Here is a 23,527-nt window from a genome sequence, read left to right on the forward strand (position 1 = left end):
ACCCCCGCCTTCTTCGCCATATATTTGACCAGATGCTGCGTCGCCACAGCCTGCGAGCACGTGTTGGGTGAACTCACTGCCGTCTGTCTCGAGCCTCGCTCCCCAAATGTGTCTCACCCCCACCACCCCCACCCCCACCCCCCAGAGCCCCCTCCCCTCTGTCTCACTTTGTTACCTCTCTCGCCTTTCGCGTGCGCTCATTTCCGAACGTATTATTCATCTTGCGCCCCGAGTGTGTCGGACGGCAGCTCACGTTGTGTTAACGTCACCCGGCACCCCCCAGGAGTGCCCCTGTGCGTGCGTGCGCGTGTGCGTGCACGTGAGGGAGTGGGGAGCCGTGGCGCAGTGGTTAGCGCTACGCTGCGCTACTAATCCCGGGCGACACGAGTTCGATTCCCGCTCACGACTATCACCGGTGACGATTCTCTGAACCGGTGCTGGGCCTCCCCTAGGTCGACTCAGCCTCGGATGAGTACCTGGTGCGGTGCGTAAACATCGCCACTCGGGAGAGAAAGGTGGTCGAGCGTTGTTCTGACCACGCAGGCCCTCGCTGACAGTACATGCCCCAACAGTATGTTAAGGCTATACGGGGGATCTTTGTCTTTGTGTTCTTAAATTCGTGCTGGAAGATAAGCAGGCGTATATTGAACCACTCACAATTCATTCATCCACTCATTGTGTCATTCTCGGCGCCCTGGACTTGCAATCCGGAGAAGTTACAGGTCGATCTCCCGGTGCGGCAGCGTTGCGTGGTGGGGTAAAGTGTGGATTGTACCACCTCTTCCGAGACGGCCTGGAGAGCGTGGAAAAGTAGGCAGAATACCCTCTAGACGAGGGGGATCTCTCCCTAGTTCTCTCTCTCTCTCTGTAGTGGAGAGCTGTCACACAATCAGGGGACGTTAGTGATACATTGCAGGGCTGCACCTGTACCTCTTATCACCTGAACTCAATCTCTCCCCAGCTCTCTCTCTCTGTAGTGGAGAGCTGTCACACAATCAGGGGACGTTAGTGATACATTGCAGGGCTGCACCTGTATCTCTTATCACCTGAACTCAATCTCTCGTCGCTCGCTGCCGTGGTTGTGGTGGTCGCTTGGTCTCGGCCGTGGTGGTGAGGAGGTAGGAAGAGGGGTGGGGAGGGTGGGGTGGTGGGGAGGGTGGGGTGGGGAGGGTGGGTGGGTGGGTGGTGGGGGGGTGACGGGGGAGGTGTGGGGGGGGCTCATGTGGTCTTGGGTCTTGGCTCCGAGCCACGGGCTCCTGTCCGCACGTGCCGCGGCTTCCCCGCAGACGCACGTGCACAAACAAAGGCAAAGATCCCCCGTGTAGCCTCAACGGGCTTTTGGGACAAGTGCTTTTAGCGAGCACCTATGGAGGCCGTCTTACGAGCGCACACACAGACCCGCACACATCACCAAAACCCAGACCTTTGCGAAAGATACAAACTAACCATAAGCGTCGTGAAGAATATAAGTTGCAAAATAATCAAGCCTCCTTTCACGCATCTGCTGTCCCTCCACAAACCATCGGCCACATGGCCCAGCCTTGGTTCAAGGCGAGCCTGACCTTCAGTGTCTTATCATGCTGCGGATGACACACTGACTCTCGAAATCGGTCCAGAGTTTGAATGCATTGACGCCGATGCTGCTGAAATTATGCAGGCCCCGAAAGAAAGGCGGTGCTGCTGATGGGATGTGTAAATATATATACGAGTCATATAGCTGTTGGAGAAAAGGTATAGAAGACGGTAACTTGTTTGTTGATGCTGCTCGCTACTAATGGGCAGTGTTGAGTCTATGGCAGTGTTGAGTCTATGGGCAGTGTTGGGTCTATGGGCAGTGTTGAGTCTATGGGTAGTTTTGAGTCTATGGGCAGTGTTGAGTCTATGGGCAGTGTTGAGTCTATGGGCAGTGTTGAGTCCATGGGCAGTGTTGAGTCTATGGGCAGTGTAAGTCTATGGGCAGTGTTGAGTCTATGGGCAGTGTTGAGTCTATGGGCAGTGTAAGTCTATGGGCAGTGTTGAGTCTATGGGCCGTGTTGAGTCTATGGGTAGTGTTGAGTCTATGGGCAGTGCTGAGTCTATGGGTAGTGTTGAGTCTATGGGCAGTGTAAGTCTATGGGCAGTGTTGAGTCTATGGAGAGTGTTGAGTCTATGGGCAGTGTAAGTCTATGGGCAGTGTTGAGTCTATGGGCCGTGTTGAGTCTATGGGTAGTGTTGAGTCTATGGGCAGTGCTGAGTCTATGGGTAGTGTTGAGTCTATGGGCAGTGCTGAGTCTACGGGCAGTGTTGAGTCTATGGGCAGTGTAAGTCTATGGGTAGTGTTGAGTCTATGGGCAGTGTTGAGTCTATGGGTAGTGTTGAGTCTATGGGCAGTGCTGAGTCTATGGGCAGTGCTGAGTCTACGGGCAGTGTTGGGTCTATGGGCAGTGCTGCTCAGTGTGCAGGGGAAGTTTATTCCAGTGGAGGGGTGCAAGGGAGTGAAAAAGACCGAAATTGGATTGGGCACCACAGGTTTAAGGAGGGACAGAGAAAGAAAAGATTGGGAACAAAAAACTGCGGTCATTCTCGCAGTGGCTTGAGACTAAATAAAACCTTAGAATAAGGCGGTGGCCACCGCATCGCGCGGCGCTTTCAGATGCGCATCTGCGGCCGTCTGGAACGCCTCTTCCTTCTGATATTAGTAACCACTGGAGCTACGATACACTTTTAAATCATCATCAAGATTGACAAAACTCATATTTTTGAAACTGCTTTTTGCGTGTAGTTTGTTGTCCTTCCCCCGCACCTCCGATGATGCGCGGTCGGCTACGTACGGTGCGAGAGAAGTCCAACGCTCGGTAACACACACACGAAGGCATTGGTTTCGCCTGGAAGTTACGGGCGGAGAGGCAGCGACGGTGACTCGACTCACGAAGTGCGACGCTCATCAAACCCGCTACCAACTCGGGCCTCCCTTGGCTTTGGCATTCGGAGGGAATTTGCAAGACGCTTACAGAGCCTCGCGTGAGATCGCGCGCGTTCATCCCAGGGCGCCTCGCGTACGCAACGACAGAGATACGGACGCGTAACAACAACAATAACAACAACACTAACAACAACAATAACAACCACGACGATAACGCCGCACACGCAAAGGCACAGATAGCCCCGTAGAGCCGGAGTAGAATGTTGGGGACAAGTGCTGTTAGTGAGCACTTAGGAAGGCCGGCACGGCACACGAGGGGGTGGGTGGCCAGCACCACGCCCGGCCGCCTTTGTCTCCCCCGGTAGCGATGGTTACTACACACCGCACCAGGTACTCGAGCGCTGCGCTGCGTGCTACGAACGCGGTTTGATTCCCGCTCGCGGCCACCAATACCAGTGACGAATATTTGAACTACTTTTGGGCCTCCCCTAGGTCGACTCAGCCTTAAACGAGTGTAGTACCTGGTGCGGTGTGTAAACATCACGACTGGGGAGACAAAGGCGGCTGGGCGTAGTTTTGCCAACCCATCAGTTCGCGTGGCGTTCCGGCCTTCATAGATACTCGCGAACAGCACTTGCCCCAACAGTCTGTTGAAAACTATTTGGGGGATCTTTGTCTTTTTGTTCCCAGTTATCTGACGATGTTGTCCTTCCCTCGCCCTCCCTGTCGATCTGTTCAACCCTCACCCCGCTCTCCCCTCCCTCTCCCTTTCGTCCCATTGCTGCTCCCCATCACGCTCCCCACTCTCTCCCTTTGCTCTCCCCTGCATCTCCTCTCCCATCGCTCACTCTGCGCTAATTCCATCCGCACTCTCCCTTCCATCTCCCCGAAGACTGCCCCGCTCTCCCTCCTGTCTCACTTCACTCGCTCTCACCTTTCTCTCCCCCTCTCCCTCCCCTCGCGTCTCCCTTCACCTCCCACTCTCACTTGACTCTCACCTTTTACTCTGCCTTCACTGGCTCTCGCCATGCTCTTCCCCCCCCCCCCCCCTCTCTCTCGCATCGCCTCTCCCTTCCCTCTTACTCCTCGCGTCTCCTTTCGCTTCCCCCCCCCCTCTCACCTTTCACTCTCCTTCATTGATTCTCACCATCCTCTCCCCAACTCTCCACTTCCCATCCCTCTCCCCTCCCCGCCTCGCCCTCCCCTTTCTCTCCCCTCTCTCTTAATTCTCCCCTTGCACCCCTTTGCCCCCCCCCCTCTTGCCCCCGCCCTCCCCATCCCGCACAGACGGCCGCAGCCTGTGGGAGGCGGAGGCGAGGCTGGTGAGGGACAAAGCTCAGGCGGTGAGTCGCCACGAGTTTCAGATTCTTCTTCCCGGCGTCTCCCTCCTCTTCCTCCTCCTCCTTCTGCTGCTGCTGCTGCTCCTCCTGCTGCTGCTGCTCCTCCTGCTGCTCCTCCTCCTGCTGCTGCTGCTCCTCCTGCTGCTGCTGCTCCTCCTGCTGCTGCTCCTCCTCCTGCTGCTCCTCCTGCTGCTGCTGCTGCTCCTCTGCCAGATGTCACGGCCCCGCCGCCATGTGCGTGGGAGAGGCTCGCGGCAGTCTCGGGGAGTAGCCCCCCCCCCCACTGCCCCTCCCCCACCCACCCCACCGCCCCCCACCGCCCCCCACCGCCACCACCCTCGAAATACAGCGAGCCTTGATGAAGAGGGGGGGGGGGCAGTGGCAAATCCAAGGGGAGGTGGGGGGGGCTATGGGGGAAATTCCCTGCCCGCCCCCCCCCGCCCAATCCCAGGCCCCCATTAAGAACCAGAAGATTGTGGTTGTTCGATTGATATTGAAGACTCACAATCCAAATTAATTGATTTTCATTGTATCGCATGAATGTATATGGCCCTCTTTAAAATGCATGCATTTTCTGAATCGCCCCCCCCCCGGGAAGTTTCTAGATCTACCTCTGGTTGGTGGGGGGGGGGGTCATTCACAACTCAGGGCGGGAGGGGGGCATGAAGAGTATATTATTGTATCGGCCTTGAAAGGATGATGGGCTCGTTGTGAGCCTATCATGCGAGTAGCGCTGTGTGTGTGTGTTGCAAAACGTAGTGTGCCGTGGCATGTGGTGCGGTGTGCACGGTGCGGTGTGCACGGTGCGGTGTGCGCGGTGCGGTGTGAATGGCCGTGGTATGGCCTCAAAGTGCACCTGGCCTGGCACAGATGCCGTGGGGACGTCACCGTCGCTTAGCGGCGAATTGTTTTGCTTGTATTGGTATCGGTGTGGCCGTGGTGTGATGGGCGTGGGGTGTGTCGTGCGCGTGGTGTGGCCGGTGTTCAGGGCCGCATCGTGGTGCGGGTTCCCCCGTATCAGGACAGGCTGGTGGGCACGCCGGTGCGCGTACAATTCCACGTGTACAACGGCAAGCGCAAGCGCAGCCAGCCTCAACGCTACACCTACCTACCTACCACAGGTACACAGTGCTACACCTACCTACCTACCACAGGTACACAGCGCTACACCTACCTACCTACCACAGGTACACAGCGCTACACCTACCTACCTTCCACAGGTACACAGCGCTACACCTACCTACCTACCACAGGTACACAGCGCTACACCTACCTACCTACCACAGGTACACAGCGCTACACCTACCTACCTACCACAGGTACACAGCGCTACACCTACCTACCTACCACAGGTACACAGCGCTACACCTACCTACCTACCACAGGTACACAGCGCTACACCTACCTACCTACCACAGGTACACAGCGCTACACCTACCTACCTACCACAGGTACACAGCGCTACACCTACCTACCTACCACAGGTACACAGCGCTACACCTACCTACCTACCACAGGTACACAGCGCTACACCTACCTACCTACCACAGGTACACAGCGCTACACCTACCTACCTACCACAGGTACACAGCGCTACACCTACCTACCTACCACAGGTACACAGCGCTACACCTACCTACCTACCACAGGTACACAGCGCTACACCTACCTACCTACCACAGGTACACAGCGCTACACCTACCTACCTACTACACAGGTACACAGCGCTACACCTACCTACCTCCTACACAGGTACACAGCGCTACACCTACCTACCTACCACAGGTACACAGCGCTACACCTACCTACCTACCACAGGTACAGCGCTACACCTTACCTACCTTCCACAGGTACACAGCGCTACAACCTACCTACCTACCACAGGTACACAGCGCTACACCTACCTACCACAGGTACACAGCGCTACACCTACCTACCTACCACAGGTACACAGCGCTACACCTACCTACCTACCACAGGTACACAGCGCTACACCTACCTACCTACCACAGGTACACAGCCGCCCCTACTCACCTTACGCAGAATCGCGCTGTTTGCTACGTACGGTGCAAAAGAAATGCAACGTTCTGTACACACATGCAAAGAGCCCTCCCCCACGTAGCCTCGAACAGACTGTTGGGACAAGTGCTGTTGGTGATTGCGTGGGACCGTTTTTTGCCAGTATGAAAGTGTGAAAAATAAGAATAGGTTCTACCCCATCTGGCAATAAAACAGGTATTAAGATGTGATGTCTGCTCTAACCACGCACCGTAATTGTGGTGCACATGCAAACAAAACATGCTCTGATAACACTGTGTAACAAAACAAATGTTTGTTCTTGGGTAGTAAGTGTTATTAGCTAATTTCTTATGCCTCAAAAGTACAGAAAATGGCTCTTATTCCCCACAAACTTTGCTTTTGTGAGCAGGACAGTGATATTTTGAAATGTAGCTATTTTCAATGAGAAAACGTGCGAATTTTCCGTTCACATAAAGTCAGAAAAAAACCAACATATGAATAAAAATTAGCATGTATTTATACTAAAGTGATACAAAAATTACCGCAAATGATTCAGACACCAAGGCGCACTACCGCAGACGGGACTGGCCACAGCGGACCGAGTTCTCTGTGGAGAGGAACAATCTCGACAAACTACTCACTTCTAAATCTTTTGTCGTAATTTTTGTATTACTTTAGTATAAATACATTCTAATTTAAATTCGTATGTTGTTTTTCTGACTTTATATGAACGAAAAGACACAAATTCGCCAGTTTTATCATTGAAAATAGGTACATTTCAAAATATCGCTGTCCTGGTCACAAAAGCAAAGTTTGTGGGGAATAAGAGCCATTTTCTGTACTTTTTAGGCATAAGCAATTAGAAAATAACACTTACTACCCAGAAACAAAAATTGTGTTACATAGTGTTATTCATGCATTGTCTTAGGAACTGATTGGCCTATTATCGAGTAGCACCTACTCGTTTTGAGGCTGAGTCGAACTAGGTGAGGCCCGGGACCGGTTCGGAATCGAACTCGGGTAGCTGGGATCGTAGCGCAGTGCGCTGACCGCTACGCTGCCGCTACACACACTTACACAAAAAAGACAAAGATCCTCCGCTTTTTCCCCGTTACACTTTCGGGGCAAGTGCTGTTGGCGAGCACCTATGAATGCCGGCACGGCACACGAAGAGGTGTGGGTGGCCAGCACCACGCCCGGTCGCCTTTGTCTCCCCAGTGGCGATGATTTACACACCGCACCATTTGAGGCTGATTCGACACATGCACACACTTTAACGCATATTTAACACACGTGAACTTACACACACCAGAGTCACATGACACAGTAGCATGCACTTTATTTATTTCTTTCTGGTCATTCCCGGCTCCGTTTACATGACGAGCGAGTCTGGTTACAATCAACTTCCTTCCCTCTCGCTCGCTCGCAGATTATTTGGGAAATTCGAACGGCTCCATAGCAACTCCACTCTCCCCCGAACGCTGTCGGGCATAGCCACGCTTTGTGAGTGGCGCGTTATCCACGTAGTTATCTGTTTACTCGAGTGCTCAAATAGCTCACGAGACGCCTAAGCACAATTAATGTTAACTACCTCGCGTGGTATACAGGAGGTCGTGGGTTCGTCCCCCGACCCTGAGGATGCCTGATATATATTTGGAGTTTGTGGTGTCTCTCTCTCTTTGTCTCTTCCCGTGGTCGCGTGGATTTTTCTCCAGGTCCTCCGGTTTTGTCTTTTTTCCCTCCACATTTTGAGTCAGCGTCACGCGTTCAGAATATTCGGCTGCTATAAATGTCCACGTGATGATAGGCCGCTTCCGATGAGCCGTCGTTTGTCATGGCCATGGTCGCTTCTGAAAACATGAGCTCCGATGCAGCTCAGTGGGCCTGAAGTGGTAAAATAAAACAAATAGTTCATCGTTGTATTTATAGCTTAGAATAATCCTTTCCTGTTCGCCGCTTTGCCAAACCACGTCGCTATACGATCTCGGGCGTGTTGTGCCGCCGTGCGCTACTCGGCACCATGTCCGACACTTTCGCTGCATGTGCTAGGTAGGGACCTTTTTTTCCGTGAAACTGATAATCGCGAAAACAAACAGGACAGAGACTTGACTTTAAACAACTTTTATTGTCGCCAGCAGCAACATCACTGGAGGCGATTCTGATATGAAATACAGTCACCAGCAAACGAATAATCGCTTTAAATCCACGCGCTGTGGCGCTAAACGCAGCGTGCACAACACGACAGAAAAGTCACGTGGTGGTGGTGGTGGTCATCGCGCACGCCACGGTGACGAGCGAGCGCTTCAGAAGGTGAACACGAGGGTGCCGTCCACGCTGGTACAGAGGGGGGCTTTTCCGGCTCCCCAGGGTTCGAAGAAGACGTGCTGCACATCACCGACATGTGTGTGGTACGCGTGAGAGAGAGAGATAAATAGATAAAAACTAAACCGAACTTCTTTGATTTTACCACTAAAGCCCACTGAGCTATCTAGATGTATTTTTTTAGAAGCGACATTGGTTACGAATTATAACTAAACGAAACGGCTTATCACGTGGACATTTCTAGCAGCCAAATACTTTACGTGATGTTGATTCTCAAACGTGGAGGGGAAACCCCGGAGAAAGATCCACGCGAGCACGGGAAGAGAGACATGCAAACTCCAAATATACAGCAGCAGGCGTCAGGGTCGGGATCGAATCCACAGCCTCCTGTGTACCAGGCGAGGCAGTTAACATCTCCGAGCCATCTTAATGATGATGACAGAGAGAGACACGCAAATTCCAAATATACAGCAGCAGGCGTCAGGGTCGGGATCGAACCCACGGCCTCCTGTACACCAGGCGAGGTAGTTAACATCTCCTAGCCACCGCGGCGTCCCCGAACGAACGAATGAATGAGAGAGAGAGAGAGACGCTCACTCACTCGCTATGGCGAGGCGCATGTGAACCTTTGACGCCACGTGGCAGTCATTTCTCATGAAGGGTGGGGGTTTATGGTGGGGGGAGGGGTGTGGTTGAGGGAGGCGCGGTGGGGGGGACATGGCTAGTTGACTTTATTTGAGCGGTTTGTGTTGTTGTGAGGCGTGGGAGAGAACCGGGTTGGGAGACCCCCCCCCCCGGGATCCCCCCCCCGGGACCCCCCCTCGCCCCCCATCGTCCCGCCCACCCGCGGGCGACGCTACTTCATTGAACGCGGCCACGTGAACGCCTCCAACCCACAGCACCCCTCCATCCCACCACCCCTGACCCACCAATTATCAACGTCCCGCAGCTGATATTCAGACATCCACCCAGTGGCTCATGGCGACGCCGTTGCAGCCTCCCCAAGACGGTCGCTAGCGGCACTTGGCCCGTCAATCGGTGGCGGCTACACGGGGGTTTGGGCTGGGGGTCGTTGTCTTTTTTTTGTTCTACCTTGTTTGGGCTACCCCTCCCACGGGGTCCCCCGCGGATGTGGCTCTGTCAAAGTGCCCCCCACAGCCCCCCCCCCCGCCGCCACCGCCCCCCCCCTGCCCCCCAGTGGAGACTCGCACAATGGACGGGGTTGTGACGTCAACTTATCTCAGTTTGAAGCCCCCGCGGAGTTAGGGGGAGCAGACCCGATAACGAATCTCTCTCTCCCACGCTCTCTCTCCCTGGACTCTCTCCTCTCTCTCTCTCTCTCGTATTCTTGTCTGTCTCTCTGTGTGTGTGTCTCTGTGTGTGTGTCTATCTGTGTGTGTGTCTCTCTCTCTCTGTGTGTGTGTGTGTCTCTCTCTCTCTGTGTCTATCTGTGTGTGTCTCTCTCTCTCTCTCTGTGTGTGTCTCTGTGTGTGTGTGTCTGTGTGTGTGTGTGTCTCTGTGTGTGTGTCTAGTGGGGAGCGGTGGTGTAGCGGTTAGCGCGCTGCGCTATGAACCTGGCGACCCGGGTTCGATTCCCGCTCACGGCCAACACCAGTGACGATTATCTGAACCGGTCCTGGGCCTCCCCTAGGTCGACTCAGCCTCAAATGAGCACCTGGTGCGGTGTGTAAACATCGCCGCTGGGGAGACAAAGGCGGTCGGGCGTGGTGCTGGCCACCCACCCCCTCGTGTACCGTTCCGGCCTTCATAGGTGCTCGCTAACAGCACTTGCCCCTACCGTCTGTTAAGGCTATACGGGTGATCTCTGTGTGTGTCTCTCTGTGTGTCTCTCTATCTGTGTGTGTCTCTCTTTCGTATTTCTTTATCATCTTCGTGTTCTCTGTTTCTCTGCCACTGTCTCTCTGCCTCTCTCTCTCTTTCCGTCTCTCTCAATGTCTCTCCCTCGTTCACCTCTCGACGGTCTAACGCCCCCCCTCTCTCCTCCTCTGTGCTGCTGGCGTCTCACGCTCCTTCTCTCACTCTCTCTATCCACATCGGGACATCGTTTTTTTTTACACATCCCATCAACCACGCGGCCTTCTGGAAGTGCATCTTGTCAGCTGTGATTGGTTCAAGCACAAGCAAAACTCTGGACCGGTTTCGACATTCGCTGTCTCATCAGCAGACCCAACGCTGTTGAAATGCCAGCTGTTTACAGGCGAGGGCCCTCTTTGCTGCTCGAGATATGGAGCCCAGTTCAACGAAAACCCATGAAATACATGGCACGAGATATTCAGATTTATGGTGGTAGAGTAATTAGAGGAGGAGGAGGAGCGTGGGGGCGGGCTGGGGGCTGGAGGGTGGTGGGGAATGAGGGAGGAGAGGGGGAGGAGGGAAGGAGGGGGATATGGTGGGAGGGGGGGGGGGCGGTCCGGACAGGGTCCCCTCTGTGAGCCCCCCGCTAAGTCTCCCGGGATTCCCTGGCGCGGGTCCCGGTGCGGGCCCCGGGGGCGCTCTGTTTGTGCGGTTACCCCAAGAGACGGCCCCCACGTGCACCGGCGTGTGTGTGTGTCTGTGTGTGTGGGGAGCGGTAGTGTAGCGGTTAGCGCGCTGCACTATGAACCTGGAGGACACGGGTTCGTTTCCCGCTCACAGCCAACACCAGTGACGATTATCTGAACCGGTCCCGGGCCTCCCCTAGGTTGACTCAGCCTCAAATGAGTACTTGGTGCGGTATGTAAACATTGCCACTAGGGAGACAAAGGCGGTCGGGCGTGGTGCTGGCCACCCACCCCCTCGTGTGCCGTCTCGGCCTTCATAGGTGCTCGCTAGCAGCACTTGCCCCTACAGTCTGTTAAGGCTATACGGGGGATCTTTATCTTTGTTGTGTACGTGTATGTGTGTAAACATCGCTACTGGGGAGACAAAGGCGGCCGCGCGAGCGTGGTGTGCTGAACCCTTTCCCGTGTCGTATCGGCCTTCATAGGTGCTACTCGCTAACGGCACTTGCCCCATCAGTCTGTTCAAGGCTACACGGGTGATCTTTGTCTTGTGGGAAGAGGTGGGTCACTGCACCATGAAGACCACATTTGCCGAGTTCGTTTCACTGCCGTAGCGTTGGTGGACTCGCTGAGTGGAACTTTATCGTACACGGAACTGTTGCGGTCAAGACCCAATTGTTTGAAGTCGCGTGCGTGGGCAGTGAGGTCAAGTTCAAGAGGTCATCCTGGCCAATACAGCGCAGCTGGAGAATCTGGTCCTCACTGAGGGTCCAATAGGGGCGCCACGGTGGCGAGATGTTAACTACCTCGCCTGGTACACAGGAGGTCGTGCGTCCGATCGCTACCGTGACGCCTGCTGCTGTATGTTTGGAGTTTGCGTGTCTCTCTATAAAGAGCTTTATAGCTCCGTGGGCCTTACCTGGTAAAATAAAAAAATGGCTGAGTTTAATAGAACTAGCTCATTCACGTGGCAGGGATTACTCGCACACACACAGACACAACAACAAACGCCATTCGCCACTAAGTGGCAGTGACGTCCCCACGGCGCTTGTGCCAGGCTATGTGCATGTTGAGGCCCGCCGGCAGGAGGTCCCGGGGCAAACCCATGTTCCATGGGTCGACTGACTAAGATGACTTCACCACCTGTGCCCCCCTACTATGCAAATTTGCTGTGTTTTAGCCTCCCGGCGCTCTGCTCGTTGTTGTGAGCGTCGCTCCTCTGTCCTCTGTTGTTGCTGGAGGGCGACTGCCTCCAGCTGCCCAGTAGCGTCCTTCACCAGCCTCGTCCACAGAGGCCAATCTTGACACCGCTGGTACCAGTCATCGGCAAGTCCACTCAGCTCCACGTCCTCCTGTACCACATCACTCCAGTCTCTTCTCCAGCCCGTGCCGCGCCAATTTACCCCCCTCTATCCGGCCGAACAAAACCTGTTTAGGCATGTGGTGGCTGGGCATGCGGGCTACATGACCCAGCCAACGCAGCCTTGCCTGCCAGAGGAGCTCACCGATGGGACTTTGTCCAGATCTTTCAAGGATTTGTGTAGGCAGGCCAGACTAAATGTTTCTCACCAGCGAAGATATTAGGGGTGGTCCACAGTTTCGCACGCGTAGAGAAGGCAGGGCATGGCCGAGGCCGAGAAGACTCGAAGCTTCGTGTGTATCGATAGACCGGAGTGAGATCTCTGCTATCAAACCGGAGCCGATCATGAGCACACTGCCCAGGTATAGGAAACTCTCCACTCTCTCCACAACTGCCCCATCACCAATTGGGAGTTGTGTGGGTGGGGTGTCTGATGGTACACAATACCCAGGCAGGTGCTTCGTTTTCGTGGGGCTGACGGTAAGGCCCCATCTCTTAGTGGCAAGCTCCAGGTTCAGCAGCAGCGCCTCCGACTCCTCCTCTGAGTGAGCAGCAATCACCAGATCATCGGCATACATAACGTGGTTGACCAATAGGGAGCCATCCCTTGACCGCACCGGGTCATCGATCAGCCTCCCATTGTATCTGTACACACACGCACACACGCACACACACACACGTGCACAACAACAAAATCCACCGCCATTCGCCACTAAGTGGTGGTGACGTCACCACGACGCTTGTGCCAGGCCATGTGCACCTTGAGGCCACGTGAAGTGTCGAACGCCCGCTGGCAGGAGGTCACGGGGCAGACCCAGGTGCCACGGGTCGACTGACTGAGATGACCGAGATGACTGGCACACACACGTGCACACACACACGCGCGCACACACGCGCGCGCACACACGCGCAGTTTAGCGGTGAAGCTGACCACTCCACGAGGTCCCTGGCAGTGGCCGCGCTTGGCGCTGCCATAAAACCCAGGGCGTTGTTGGCGGGTCGACAACAACGCACAACGATGCGCCCTTCTGCCACCCTTCTCCGGTGCCCGATCAGTGCGACCGAGAGGATTGCCAGCGACGGACCAATGTCGAGTGTGGATCTCGAGCAGTGAAAACAACCCAAGTCTCGGCTCGCGTTTGGTCCGCGGGCCCGGTAGTCCGCAACCCACCCAGCCTCCAGCACCCCCCACCACCCCCCACCAAACTCTCACCCCCATCATACCTCCCCTGCGTGGGCAGCCCATGGGTCTTCCACAACGCGAGTCTCTGTTCTTATCTCGAGGCTCGCAGAGCTCGCTCGGGTGAGACAAAGCAGAAAGCTGCGGAGGTCTCCATGTTGCCATGGAGACGACATACACAGCGGAGGAGGAGGAGGAGTGGACGCGTCTGCTGTGTGTGCACATTTATAAGTGTCTATGCAGCCCCTTTGCTCTACCCACTGCTGGATGAGTGCTCACCACGCGCCGTCTTAGCGGGGGAGGGAGTCATTTGCCCCCAGACGTCAATCACTCTGAGCGAGACCCCGGCAGGGCACTGCGGTGGCGGGGAGATGTTAACTACCTCGCCTGGTATGCAGGAGGTCGGGGGTTCGATGCCGACCCTGACGACGCCTGCTGCTGTGTATTTGAGGTTTGCAGTTTCTCTCTCCCGGTGGTCGCGTAGATTTATCTCCGGGTCCTTCGGGTTTTCCCTCCACATTTATAATTTGACACGCGTCAAGCCTATTTGGCTGCTGTACATTTCCTCGTGATGATAACCCACTCTGTTGGGCTGTCATTTGTGGCCAGGTCAAGTATGAAAAATAACTGCGTAGGTCAGCGGGTTTTATCTGGTTAAATAAAATAAACCAAAATTTAGCTTTTAGTTTAGTTTCGCCAGCACTGATTCAACGCAAGCATCAGGAGCAACTCTCACTGACTGCTGATGAGGCACTGGATGTCAAAACCGGTCCAGAGTTCTGCTCGTGCTGATGATGCCCTTGCTGCTCAGACAGAGCCGATGCATTGTGTAAGACATGCTGATGATGGTGTTATTTGTTTATATTACTGTGTTCGTGTTCTTATTGTACCAATGCGGTCACTTTTACGTTCTCCACAACGACCGGAATGGCCACGCTGTGATTACGACCGGGCGAGTTCGTGGGTTCACAATCACAATGTTTGCTTTATCCCGGAAGAATCTGATGAGCTAAGAAGCTCTTTTCACAGGTGTCGAGTAGCGATAGACGTGGAGCAGAGTCGGGAGTCCAGACCCCCTTCTCCGTGTCGTCTTCGGCGGTTGCTTCGCCATACTTCCCCGCGCTAGTCAGCGCGTGTCGGTAGAAGGAACGACGTGACGGCTGTGGGATCATAGGACGGTGCAACAGTTGATGTTTGCTGGACTGCTGCACCCTCCAGCCCCGCAGCAGTCTCTAGCAACCTGCTGTGTATGCTGGTCGCGCATACAAGCACTGCCCAGGGAGTGGTGGCGCAGTGGTTAGCGCGCTGTGCTGCTAACCCGTCCCCCCGAGTTCGACTCCCGCTCACGGCTCACGAGATCAGTGGCGAATATCTGAAGCGATCATTGGGTCTCCCTCCCCTAGCTTGACTCGGCCTTGAATGAGGACCCGCTAGTGCGGTGGTGTCTAAAACGTCCGCACTCGGGGAGACAAAGGCGGCCGGGCGTGGTGCTGGACAGCCATCCCCTCGGTCTTGCACCTGCACGAGCCTCTACGCAGGTGCTACTCGCTACGCAGTAATTGCACTTGCCCCAACGGTCTGCTAGAGGCTTCACGGGGTAGCTTTGCCTTTGCGTGTGTTTTGGAACAGTCGCGCTGTGTGCGTTCCCTCTGGACACGTGGGCGGAGGCGGCGCCTGGGAACCGCGTGGGGGTCTCGAGGGGGGGGCTGGGGGGGGGGTTGGTGGGGCTGAAGGGGGGGGGGTCAGTGGGTGCGAGGTGAGGGGGGGGGCGATCGGGGCCATGGGGGAGTGTGAAGGTTTTCGGGCAAAGGGACAACAGCGCAGAGGAGTAGGAGGTGGTGGTGATGATGATGAAGTTGGTTAAGTATGATAAGGAGGTAGTGGGCGATGGTTATAATGAGGAGGAGTTGATGATAACGAGGGAGGGAGGGAGGTATCGTACGTATGATGATGACGGTGATAAAGAAGCGAAGGGTGTGTTCACGATCAAAGAGACGAAGATGAGGATGAGTGTGTACATGATGATGACGGTGGTAGTGGTGGGGACAGGAGGAGGGGTGAGGCGGAGTGTGTGGGGGAGAGACACTCCGCGTGGTTTCTTGGCCGTCATCTCCTGGCCACAGCGCGAAGGGAATTCCCTCCCGCGATAACGTGGGGAGTGGGGGGGAAGCGTGGTACAGCGGGGGGAGGGGTGGAGGGCAAGTGGGGGGTGGGGGGGGTGCCCAGGGCGTGGTGGCTGTAGCCGGGGTCGCGTGGGCACGGTTCGGGGGGGAGTGGTGGGTCGAGTGGAGGGGGGTGGGGGATGGATAATGAAGTCATTGACTTACTCGGGAAACTTTCAATGAGCCTCAAGGATCTCTTTGGTCGTAGGCGGCGTTTGTATTCGTGTGTACGTGTGTCGCTACGCGTGTCGCTATGCAGGGTCCCACTCGGGAGACAAAGGGCGCGGGGAGCGGTTCTGGCCACCCACCCACTCGTGCGCAGTGCCGATCTTCATAGGTGCTCGCTAACAGCACTTGTCCCAACAGTCTGTTTAGGCGATACGGGGGATCTTTGGCTTTGTATGTATTTGGGGAGCGGTGGTGTAGCGGTCAGTGCGTTGCGCTACGAACTCGGTCACCCAAGTTGAATTCCCGCTCACGGCCACCAACACCAGCGACGATTATCTGAACCTTTTTCCTGGACCTCCCCCAAGTCGACTCAGCCTCAAATGAGTACCTGGTGCGCTGTGTAAAGCATCAGCACCGGGAAGACAAAGGCGGTCGGGCGTGGCGCTGGCCACCCACCCCCTCGTGTGCAGTGCCGGCCTTCATAGGTGCTCGCTAACAGCACTTGCCCCCATCAGCCTGTTAAAGGCTATACGGGGCATCTTTGTCTGTGGCCGGGGGGAGCGGTAGTGCGCTGGCTAGAGCCGTTGTCACACGAAATCGGCGACCTGCGTTTGTGGCGATTATTATCGAGCACGGGGTTCAACGACTTCCCCCACCCTCCTCTAGGTAGATCGTGAGCTCGCTTACGGGAGGGCATTTGCCAATCACCGACCCACGCCTCTTACCCCCCCCCCGTCCACACCCCCCAGTCCTACCCCCAGCCCCCCTGTAGACTCGGGACCCCCCCCCCCCCCGCGTGCGGGCGAGGGAACCCACTGCGGTGAGTTTCCAGGGAGATTCCGGGAGGAATCACTCGGCAGGGCCGGGTTGTGTGGCCCCGCTCGAGTCGTGGGCGAACCGCGGGCGGGAGAGAGAGAGAGCGGGCGGGAGAGGGGTGGAGAGAGTTGGAGATAGTTCGAGAGCGTTGGAGTGCGAGGTGGGGGGCTGGTGAGTGCGAGAGAGAGAGTGTCTTGTTAGTCGTGTGAGAGAGGAGAAAAAGAGAGGCGAGGGGGTAATGAGAGTGTGAGTGAGTCTTTTGTTCTTCCTATGTAGAGCGTTTGTTTGCGCATAGCGCGCCACACGTGTCTCCGAGTTGTTGTGTTTACCCACGTGTGTGCGTGTGTACACGTGTGTGTGTGCACACGTGTGTGTGTGCACACGTGTGTGTGTGTGTGTGCGTGTAAGACTGTGAGGAGAGCGGTAGTGTAGTGGTTAACGCGCTGCGATGTGAACCCGGAGAACCGAGTTCGATTCCCGCTCACGGCCAATACCGGTGGCAATTATCTGAAGCGGTCCTTGGCCTCCCCTAGGTCGACTCAGCCTCAAATGAGTACTTGGCGCGGTGCGAAAAAACATCGCCACTAGGGAGACAAAGGCGGCCGTGCATGGTGCTAGCCATCCACCCCTCATGTGCTGTTCTCGCCTTCGCTAACAGCACTTACCCCAATAGTCTGTTAAGACTATACGGGGGATCTTTGTGTGTGTGTGTACACGTGTGTGTGTGTACACAGTAGCTTGACAAAAAACGCTGTCCACGTGCTACATTAACCATAATTAGTTCTGCAAATGAGTAAGATGACTACCTGCACGAGCGGCGTTACTTAGTACAGCTGAGGGCTACCAGAGTCGCCTCCACCATGTTCGGGAACCTTTCTAAGGTTCGGCAAAATAAAATACCAAAGGATCCAGCAGGCAGACGAACATTGCAGATGTTCACCCGACCTCTCCGGCATCTCGATGTGCTCTGACGAGGGGCCGTTGCCCGAAACGTCAGCTATATTTTTTCCCCTCCCTTTTAAGGCCGGCACGGTGTTATTGACGAACGTGTTTGAAATGAAACATTGCAGGAGATACACTCGTTTTTACATCGCCGTGTTCGGACCACGTAAAATGAAAATTCGGAACCGAATTTTCACGGAAAAATTACAAAAATGTTGACACATCATCCCGTGAACCTCGCACAAAGCAACAACGCATCGAATGAATATTCGCAATGACAAACAAGGAACACATTCCTGCGGAGGGAGCTGGTAGGAACGTTGGGTTGCTCGGTCAATGGCCAGGGTCAACGGCGGCGTGGTGTATTCCGCAAATATGCCCGACAAGCCGGCGTGAGTAGGTTAAACGTTGAGTTTTATAAGGGCACCAGGGGGTGACCAGCCCCTCCCCACCCAGCCCCACCCCTCCCACCCAGCCCCTCCCCACCCAGCCCGTCCCCACCCTCCCCTCTCCACCCAGCCCGACCCCTCCCATTTTTGGATGCACGACGGACGGACGGACACAACAATCCCCTGTGGGCTGATAGGAACCAGGTGGTTCCTACCAGCATAACATTTGGCTGTCAAACCCCAATGTGCTGAGTCAGCCAAAACGAAAGTGACTCACTGAGAGCCCCGAGCTCGGCAGTGGGCGTCACGCGCCGTGTGCTGTCCAGCGTGGCTGCTCTGCCCCTTGTTGACATTTTACAGAGCTCAGCCACAGCTGCCCGACTGGCCCAAAATTATTTTGTAAAATGTAATTAATTAATGATAACCATCATCTGAATGCCCGCTTTGTTAACGTGTGTGTGTTATGTACGTTTGCATGTGTCGTTTGTGTGCGCATGTTGTCCGTGTATAAATGTCTCTGTATCTGTCTGTGTGCTGTGTGTGTGTTGGCTGGGTCACGGAGTCCGCATTCCCGGCCACCGCATGCCTACAAATATTTTGTTCGGCCTGATAGAGGGGGCTAAACTGGCGCGGCACGGGCTACAGAAGAGAAATAGTGATGTGGTACAGGAAGATGTGGAGCTGAGTGGACTTGCCGATGACTGGTACCAGCGGTGTCAAGGTCGGCCTCTGTGGAGGAGGCTCTTCAAGGACACTGCTGGGCAGTTGGAGGCAGTCGCCCTCCAGCAACAGCGGAGGGCAGAGGAGCGACGCTCACAACAACGAGCGGAGTGCCGGGTGGTTAACATACAGCAAGTTGGCGCAGGAGGGGTTACAACTAGGGGTGCATCTGCCAGTCATCTCAGTCAGCCAACCCATGGCACCCGGGTCTGTCCCGAGATCTCCTGTCAGCGAGCTTTTGACACTTCACGTGGCCTCAAAGTGCACCTGGCCTGGCACAGGCGGCGTGGTGACGTCACCATAAATTAGTGACGAATGACGGGTGTTGGTATGTTGACGTGTGTGTATGTTGACGTGTGTGTATGTTGTTATTGACGTGGGTGTATGTATGTTTAAGTGTGTGTGTACGTTTACGTGTGTGTGTATGTTCACGTGTGTGTGTATGTTGACGTGTGTGTATGTTGACGTGTGTGTCTTCAAAACATCTCAATGCAATCAAACGTTTATTTGTTTTCGGCCTTCATTATTCCTGCCAGAGCCGGCATCTGGCATGGCATTTGGAAACTCGCGGCGCGGGGGTGGATTTAGTGGTGTGTGAAGTGAAGGGATATGGGGAGTGGGTTGGTGGGGGGGGGGGTGCATGGGGAGGTTCAGGGGGGGTGAGAGGGGGATCACCATAGTTTGGAGAGTTTGATGGAAGGGGGGGGGGGGTCGTCAGGGATGGAGGTGCCAAGATTGTTCCGGGTGGGATGGAGCAGACTGATTGATGATGGTGATGATGGTGATGATGATGGTAGTTCAGAGTTCAAGTTGATTTCGTTTAAACCAGGCGAGACCACGACAGGGTCGCGTTCGCAAGAGTGACTGATCTGGGTGGGGTCACCAACAATTAACGAAAGCAAAGACGTGGAATCTAAATAGGGCCAATGAAGGGATATCAATCGGCGTCGAAGCAATCGAACAGAGATCAGGGCGAAAACAAACCCCGCGTCGTTCTAGAAGACAGCGAAAACAGATCGATATTGAGAAGACGAAAATGTTTAAATTCCAAGAACGAAAGTTGGCCCCGGACGAAATTTCCAGCGAAAAACGATTGATAGGAAAATTCAATTCCAGGAAGATTGAAGGTGAATTACTGCACTCGAATGTGAAGAGGTGTCAGGAGATCGGGGGGTGGAATTACGAGGTTATCGAGTCAACAATAAATATATCTTACTAACACTCACGGCACACACGGAAGTATATTCATTCATTTAGAAAGTTTTTAGCCATCTGGCAAAACTTAGCCCACTGTTCGCCCAGTCTCTGTGCATCTCGATGTGTCTCCATGAGTATCTGTGTGTCGCTGTGAGTCTCTGTGCATCTCAATGTGTCTCTATGAGTATCTGTGTGTCGCTATGAGTCTCTATGCATCCCGATGAGTCTCTATGAGTCGATCTCGGGGAGGCCCAGGACCGGTTCAGATCATCGTCACCTGTGGTAGCCGTGAGCGGTAATCGAACTCGGGTCGTCTGGTTCGTAGCGCAGTGCGCTAACCGCTACACTACCGCTCCCCACCGATGCACACACGTACACACACATGGGCACAATGCACACATACAATCCTTACAAACACAGTTTACATAAAAACCCGCAAAGGTTTTTATCTCATCAGATCATCACAACCCCTGCTCGCTCGGTGACACCTGGAATGCGCCCTGTCTTTCGCCACGGGGATAAAATCGCCCCCCCCTCCCTCCTCACTCCCCCCTCCCCCGTCTCGCACACTGAGACGATGAGCGGGGGTACAGGGACCCCTTGGAGGGGTTCCCGATACCACCTACAGGCAGCAGTCAGGGATGATGGACTCATTCGGCCAATCCACTCCTCCACTCACTCGGCTCGAGGGCGGCCCGTCGCCTCCTCATCTCTCGTCTATCGCTACTGGCACGGTCACGTGTCCCGTGGACCGCACCACGTGATTCCTCGGCCTCGTGTTGAGCTCGTCAGCTGTATCGTCTCATCCACACTGCGGAAACTGCCGCACCTCCGATTAGCACGATTAGGCTACGTACGGCACGAAAGAAGTTCAACGCGCATACACACGCACACGGCTCTGTCGCTGGATGGTGGAGCGTTACAGTTAAATAATTGGCATTATCCCCCCCCCCCACCACACACGCGATTTGACGCAAAGTAAACGAATTATTACGCGTGGCATCATATCGTTGTCTGCATTTGAGTGAGTGGGGTATCTACAGATGGATCGCCCTCCATACCGTGGAAAGTTTCAATTTGATTTTCGCGGAACCTGCGTGAGATCTCAAGCCACGGTGACCTGGGTCACCCAAAATAACACAATTGATCACGTGAAGAAGATAAGTAATTAAGAAGATAAGTTACGGACGAAAGCAATAATATTGCCCAAAACATAAATCGCATTATTACATTATTAATTAGGTACATTTCAGCAACGCACAAAGTAGAATGCTGTACATTACGTGGAACAGAAAACGCCCCGAACAAAATAACTTTTTTAAACCTTCATCGCGATATTTCCAAATAATACACTTCGACACGCGAGACGTGTGATCGCAATCTGCACTGCCTACCCCCCCCCATCCCCCCCCCTCCCCTCCCCCCGTAATCTTTCCGCAGTGCCCCCCGTAATCATCAAACGGGAGCCGAGCGATGACCTCCTCAGTCAGCTGGACGCGGGCCCCCCACTCCACTCGTTGGGTGAATCCCCATTCTCAGCGGCGTGGTTCCGCGACGCGCCCCTGCCCATCCCCTACCCTGGCCATGCCACGCAGCACCATCATCATCAGCAGCAGCAGCATCATCAGCAGCAGCATCATCATCATCAGCAGCAGGTGCCCACAGTTGAACAGAGGCCGCGCTACCTACACGAGCGTCGTGCTACTGCTGCTCCTGCTGCTGCTGCGTTCTCGACTGACTGTGACCAGGGATACGTCAACAATCATCTACAGCCGCTGGTTCAACCTCTCAGTCACCAGCAGCAGCAGCACAACAACCACCACCAACATCAGAACAACCACAGCAACAATCACAGCAACAACCACAACAATAACAATCATCACCACCAACAGAATAGCCATCATCATCACCACCAGCATCATCAGCAGCAGCAAGAGCAGCAAGACCAACAACATCATCATCAGCAGCAGCAAGAGCAACATCATCAGCAGCAGCAGCAAGGGCTGTTCGAGGAGGCGGTGTTCGCAGGGAAGCGGTCGTTCTCCACCGCCGTGTTCGCCTCCTTCCCGCACTGCCCTCCGGGTCGCCTGCATCTGCTGAACGGGCGAGGGGGTTTCCCCAGGGTCGCGGGGGAGGGGCCCGGGGGACGGGGGCCAGGGGAAGGATTCCACACGAGCCAGCAGCAGCAGCAAGAGCAACAACATCAACAACAACAACATCAGCAGCAGCAGCAGCCCCCACCGCCGCGGCCGGCCAGGGGTCTCCGCCGACGTCATTGCCGCTGAGCGCCATCAAACAGGAGCCGCTGGAGACGCCGCCCAGAGGGCAGAGCATCACGCTGGACGACGGTGAGAGGGCCTCGGGTGCTGCTGCTGGTGACGGTGGTGACGGTGGTGGTGACGGTGGTGGTGGTGGTGGCGGTGGTGGTGACGGTGGTGGTGGTGGTGACGGTGGTGACGGTGGTGGCGGTGGTGGCGGTGGTTGTGGTGGTGGTGACGGTGGTGGTGGTGGTGGTGACGGTGGTGGTGGTGGTGGTGGCGGTGGTGACGGTGGTGGTGGTGGCGGTGGTGGTGGTGGTGGTGGCGGTGGTGGTGGTGATGGTGACGGTGACTCGGACAACGATGATGGTGATGACCTTGACAATGACGATGGTCATCATCACGATATGGACGATGTGGTGGTCTAGACGATGTTAGTGGGAGGGATGATGATGATCACCATGATGATCGGAACAACGATGAGCGATGATCATGATAATGAGCTAGATGCCGTGTGGTGATGATGATAACACCGTGTAACAAAAAAAAATTTGGTTCCTGGGTAGTAAGTGTTATTTCCTAATTGCTTATGCCTCAAAAGTACAGAAAATTGATATTCATATTCTTGGGTCTTTCGGTAAAGTCGCATAGATAGATTCAAATAAAATAACCAAAAAATTTAAAAATAATATTAATCATATAATCATTAATTTTATTTGAACCTATCTACGTGACTTTACCGAAAGACCCAAGAAAGTGAATTCCTGCAGTCACGAAAGCTTTAAGTCAAGATTTAAAATGATTATTATTCCCCACAAATTTTGCGTTTGTGACCAGGGCAGTGATATTTTGAAATGAACCTACTTTCAATGAAAAAACGCGGTGTACATTTGTGTCATTCCTTCACGTAAAGTCCTGGTCACAAAAGCAACGTTTGTGGGGAATAATAGCCATTTTATATACTTGTTAGGCATAAGTAATACAAAAATAACACTTAGTACCCAGGGACAAAAATCGTGTTACATAGTGTAATGAGGATGCTGCTGCTGCTGATGATGATTAATAACCTGGACAATGTTGAGTGAATATGTGGAGGGTGGTGACACCTCGATGCAGTAGAGATCATGTTGATGACTCGTGATGATGATCGCCCTCTATGGCAGTGAGTGACGGGAAGTGCGGTCGGGAGCGGTGGCGCAGCGGTTAGCGCGCTGCACTACGAACCCGGCGACCCGAGTTCGATTCCCGCTA

At 54.6% G+C, this 23,527-nt stretch overlaps 1 pseudogene; it reads left to right on the forward strand.

Moving 5' to 3' along the window:
* LOC133350754 (nuclear factor of activated T-cells, cytoplasmic 3-like) overlaps positions 1-23,121 on the forward strand; it is a 60,733-nt pseudogene extending 37,612 nt beyond the window's left edge.
* The last annotated feature ends 406 nt before the right edge of the window (positions 23,122-23,527 follow it).

Source organism: Lethenteron reissneri, chromosome 35 (assembly GCF_015708825.2).
Source record: "Lethenteron reissneri isolate LAM-NWPU_2019-01 chromosome 35, ASM1570882v1, whole genome shotgun sequence".
Classification (NCBI taxonomy): Eukaryota; Metazoa; Chordata; class Hyperoartia; order Petromyzontiformes; family Petromyzontidae; genus Lethenteron; species Lethenteron reissneri.